The following is a 5,947-nucleotide window of genomic DNA, read 5'->3' as shown; positions in this document are numbered from 1 at the left end:
TAGGAACCATGATCAAAGTGTGAACCCGAGTCCAAAGAATTATCTCACAATGGTTTGGGGGAAATACTTAGATTTTAGTCTGGAAAATGTGAGGTTGGCATTCCACTTGCCCATGATGCAAGGAGATGTACGCCCCTACACTAGAAGGGTCAACTTTAATCAAAGGTTAGACCAAGTTCAAATGGACATATGTGTGGAAGGAGCTCAATGGAAAAGAGACTCCAAAGGCAAGCCAGTTCAACTAAGAAGACTGGACCTCAAGCCTGTGGCTAAAGGATGGTTGGAGTTCATTCAACGCTCCATCATTCCCACTAGTAACCGATCTGAAGTTACTGTGGATCGGGTCATCATGATTCATAGCATCATGATTGGAGAGGAAGTAGAAGTTCATGAAGTTATCTCCAATGAAATCTACAAAATAGCCGAAAAGTCCTCCACCATGGCAAGGCTAGCTTTTCCTCACCTTATTTGCCATCTATGTTACTCAGCTGGAGTTATCATAGAAGGAGACATCCCCATTGAAGAGGATAAGCCCATCACCAAGAAGAGGATGGAGCAAGCAAGAGAGACCCTCCACGGATCTCAAGAGATGCATGAGGAAGCTCATCATCAAGAAATCCCTGAGATGCCTCAAGGGATGCACTTTCCTCCCAATAACTATTGGGAACAACTCAACACTTCCTTAGAAGATTTGAGCTACAATGTGGAACAATTAAGGGTGGAACATCATGAGCACTTCATCATTCTCCATGAAATAAGAGAAGATTAAAGAGCAATGAGGGAGGAGCAACAAAGGCAAGGAAGGGACATAGAAGAAATTAAGGACATTGTTGGACCTTTAAGAAGAAGACGCCACTAAGGTGGATTCATTCCTTGTTCTTATTTCTTCCTGCTTTTTCGGTTTTTATGTTATGTTTATCTATGTTTTGTGTCTCTACTTCATGATCATTAGTATGTAGTAACTATGTCTTAAAGCTATGAATAAAATCCATTAATCCTTCACCTCTCTTAAAAGAAAAATGTTTTTAATTCAAAAGAACAAGAAGTACATGAATTTCGAATTTATCCTTGAATTTAGTTTAATTATATTGATGTGGTGACAATACTTTTTGTTCTCTGAATGAATGCTTGAACAGTGCATAACTTTGATCTTGTTGTTTATGAATGTTAAAATTGTTAGCTCTTGAAAGAATGATGAACAAAGAGAAATGTTATTGATGATCTGAAAAATCATGAAATTGATTCTTGAAGCAAGAAAAAGCAGTGAAAAAGCAAAAGCTTGTGAAAAAAAAATGGCGAAAAAAATAGAAAGAAAGAAAGAAAAAGCAAGCAGAAAAAGCCAATAGCCCTTAAAACCAAAAGGCAAGGGTAAAAAGGATTCAAGGCTTTGAGCATCAATGGATAAAAGGGCCCAAGGAAATAAAATCCAAGCCTAAGTGGCTAAACTAAGCTGTCCCTAACCATGTGCTTGTGTCATGCAGGTCCAAGTGAAAAGCTTGAGACTGAGTGGTTAAAGTCGTGATCCAAAGCAAAAGAGTGTGCTTAAGAGCTCTGGACACCACTAACTGGGGACTCTAGCAAAGCTGAGTCACAATCTAAAAAGGCTCACCCAGTTATGTGTCTGTGGCATTTATGTATCCGGTGGTAATACTGGAAAACAAAATGCTTAGGGCCACGGCCAAGACTCATAAGTAGTTGTGTTCAAGAATCAACAAACTTAACTAGGAAAGTTAATAACACTATCCGAAATTCTAAGTTCCTAGAGAAGCCAATCATTCTGAACTTCAAAGGAAAAAGTGAGATGCCAAAACTGTTCAGAAGCAAAAAGCTACAAGTCCCGCTCATCTAATTAGAATTAATATTCATTGATATTTTGGAATTTCAAGTATATTCTCTTCTTTTTATCCTATTTGATTTTCAGTTGCTTGGGGACAAGGAACAATTTAAGTTTGGTGTTGTGATGAGCGGATAATTTATACGCTTTTTGGCATTATTTTTAGGTAGTTTTTAGTAAGTTCAAGCTACTTTTAGGGATGTTTTCATTAGTTTTTATGTTAAATTCACATTTATGGACTTTACTATGAGTTTGTGTATTTTTCTGTGATTTCAGGTAATTTCTGGCTGAAATTGAGGGACCTGAGCAAAACTCTGATAAGGAGGCTGACAAAGGACTGCTGATGCTGTTGGAATCTGACCTCCCTGCACTCGAAATGGATTTTCTGGAGCTACAGAACTCCAAATGGCGCTCCCTTAACGGCGTTGGAAAGTAGACATCCAGAGCTTTCCAGCAATATATAATAGTTCATACTTTATTTGGGAATTGACGACGTAAACTGGCACTCAACGCCAGTTCCATGTTGCTGTCTGGAGTCAAACGCTAGAAACACGTCACGACCCGGAGTTGAACGCCCAAAACACGTTACAACTTGGCGTTCAACTCCAAGAGAAGCCTCAGCTCGTGGATAGATCAAGCTCAGCCCAAACATACACCAAGTGGGCCCCGGAAGTGGATTTATGCATCAATTACTTACTCATGTAAACCCTAGTAGCTAGTTTATTATAAATAGAACTTTTTATTAGTGTATTAGATATCTCTGGACGCCTAGTCCTTAGACCATGGGGGCTGGCCATTCGGCCATGCCTGAACCTTTCACTTATATATTTTCAACGGTGGAGTTTCTACACACCATAGATTAAGGGTGTGGAGCTCTGCTGTACCTCAAGTTTTAATACAATTACTACTCTTTTCCTATAAACTTCATTTATTCCTGTTCTAAGATATTCGTTGCACTTCAACTTGATGAATGTGATGATCCGTGACACTCATCATCATTCTCACCTATGAACACATGTGACTAACAACCACTTCGGTTCTACCTTAGACCGGGCGCATATCTATTGGATTCCTTAATCAGAATCTTCGTGGTATAAGCTAGAATTGATGGCGGCATTCATGAGAATCCGGAAAGTCTAAACCTTGTCTGTGGTATTTCGAGTAGGATTCCGGGATTGAATGACTGTGACGAGCTTCAAACTCCTGAAGGATGGGCGTTAGTGACAGACGCAAAAGAATCAAGGGATTCTATTCCAACCTGATTGAGAACCGACAGATGATTAGCCGTGCTGTGACAGAGCATTTGGACCTTTTTCACTGAGAGGATGGGATGTAGCCATTGACAACGGTGATGCCCTACATACAGCTTGCCATGGAAATGAGTAAGAAGGATTGAAGGAAGAAGTAGAAAAGTAGAAAAAGAAAAGGCACAGTATCTCCATACGCTTATCTGAAATTTCCACCATTAATTTACGTAAGTATTTCTATCCTTTTTTATTTATCTTTTAAATATCTAATCCAAATACATTTGAATCCGCCTGACTGAGATTTACAAGGTGACCATAGCTGCTTCATACCAACAATCTCCGTGGGATCGACTCTTGCTCACGTAAGGTATTACTTGGACGACCCAGTGCACTTGCTGGTTAGTTGTGCGGAGTTGTGAATTGAATTTTAGACACCGTGATATTGAGCACCAAGTTTTTGGAGCCATTACCAGAGATTGTTTCGAGTTAGAAAAGAATGAATCACAATTTCGTGCACCACAGATGCAAGTTCATCACTGAGGGACAGGACTCGTGATCATCATCATCAAGGAAACCTGCGTCCTGGGTTATGCTGTCCAGTTCTTCATAAGATAATTGCATTGGAGGCAGTGCAAAATCCTCCTCGGCGTCAATTGTAACATCCTTGACGGAGTTTTCCACGACAACCGACTCTTCCTCTTCTGCAATAACAGCTTTCTATACTTGTTCTAATACGAAGCTATGCTCTATGCTGTGCACTGGAGCTTCCTGCATCTCCTGTGTACTGCTTTCTTCATTGGATTCTCTGCATAAAGCCATGGGGGTCTGTTGAGGGGCTGAGCGTCTGGAAGACAATTGTTTTAGCCTCTCCACCATTGCTTGCTCCAGTTGATGAAGGACTATAGTACATTGTTTTAGTGATTCGTCGAGGCTACCCTGTGATTCTGACTTTGAGGGATATGGGTACTGTGTATGGGGAAGTGGTGGTTCTTGGAGGTAATTGGATTGGCATTGGGGCGGATAAGGATCGTATGGTGGTGAATGGTGAAAAGAAGCTTGTGAGTGTGGTGGTTCGAGGTCATGTTGAGAGGATGGTCTATAGGCACAGGGTGGGGCTTGTTGGTAGTTACAAGGTTATCCATCATATCTTTCAGCTGGGAATGCATTGTAGAATGGTCGTTGTCCATGATATCTTGGAGGGTATTGTTGCCTAAAGGGTTGATTAGATCCCATTGATTGCATCCATCCTTGATTGGTTTGACCTTGATGCACATTTCTGCTGTAGTTTCTATTTCCTTCAACAAAGTTAGAACCAAACTCAAAGCGAGAGGGGTGAGAGTTCATGGTAGCAAATAAAATTAAAATGGAAAATTAAAAATAAATAAACAAACAAAAGAAAAATATTTACAATAACCAATAATAAGGCACACGTTAGCAGTTCCCCGGCAACGGCGCCATTTTGACGTTAGGATTTTAGCCAGTAAAGAAGTTTATAAAAACAGTCGCGTTGTAGATATAGTCTCTAAACTGACAGAAATCCCTTCGTACAAACGTTTGGGTGTCACAAGTAACAAACCCCTTTAAAAATTGTTAACCGAGTATTCAAACCTCGGGTCGTCTTCTCAAGGAACTGCAAGGGGGTATGTTCTTATTATTGGCTATAAGGGTTGTAATCGGGGTTTAGAAGATGAGGAATAAGTAATATAAATGGCAAGTAAAATAAATGGCAATTAAAATAAATAAATACTGTAAAGCAACTTTTGGCAAGGTGAGAGAAATTAGAAGTCCAACTTAGTTATCCCTCTCAACAATAATGAAAGTTATATCTAATTTCCACTTAGTCAACCTTTAAAGTAAAGGAAAGTCAAGGGACTAATTAGCTTGATCTTCGAATCCTATTTATTTCCTAAGAAAAAGTTGGGATTATTGAAGTTCAGTTCAATTAGCAAGATAACGATTATCAATTATGCTGAGCTTAATAACTGTTGAGTTACTGATTTCTTAACCAAGACCAAAAAGGGAAAAAGTAAATTACTGGAATAAAAATATCTTCAAATCGGAAACAACAATAATTAAAAGGGACAATTATAAACTGAAATACCTCAAATATCATTAATAATAATTTGTAACATGGAATAATTCATAACTTGAATCATAAATGTAAATAATCAATTCAAAGCTGGAATAAATGAACATAGTGAAAGGTAATCTTTAAAACAAAGGAATATAAAACCTAGATCGAGAGTCACTCTTAAAAAACAAAGAGAAGTCCTAAATCCTAAGAGAGAGAGGAGAGAACCTCCCTCAAAACTAAATCTAAATCATTGAAAGTAAAAATATGCCAGGTTCCTTGAATGGATGCATTCCCAAACTTTATAACCTCTAGTCTATGCTGTCTGTACTTGGATCTGGGCCAAAAAGGGTTTCAGAGATCACTGGGGCGTATTCTGTAAATGCTGATTCGTGGCCTCTATCACGCGTCTGCGTGGGTCACGCGGTCGCGTCATTCGGAGCTTTTCCTTGCCACGCGGTCGAGTCATTCACGCTTCCGCGTCGTATGCGTTCTGGTTAAGGCGTGCGATTGCGTCAGTCATGCGGCCGCGTCGCTGCATCTTCGCTTTTGGCACGCGATCGCATCGTCCATGCGGTCGCGTGGATACCAGTTTCCTTAAAGCTCCGTTTTGCCTTCTCCTTCCATTTTGTATGTTTCCTTTTTTATTCTTTAAGTCATTCTGCCTTAGAAAATCTGAAACTACTCAACACACTAATCACGACATCGAATGGAAATAAAGGTAATTAAAATAATTAATTTTAAAGCCTAGGAAACATGTTTTTCACATATGGTGGACGAAATTGTGATTCTTTT

This window comes from Arachis stenosperma, chromosome 10, assembly GCF_014773155.1.
Source record: "Arachis stenosperma cultivar V10309 chromosome 10, arast.V10309.gnm1.PFL2, whole genome shotgun sequence".
NCBI classification, from domain to species: domain Eukaryota; kingdom Viridiplantae; phylum Streptophyta; class Magnoliopsida; order Fabales; family Fabaceae; genus Arachis; species Arachis stenosperma.
This window is presented reverse-complemented; position numbering follows the sequence as displayed.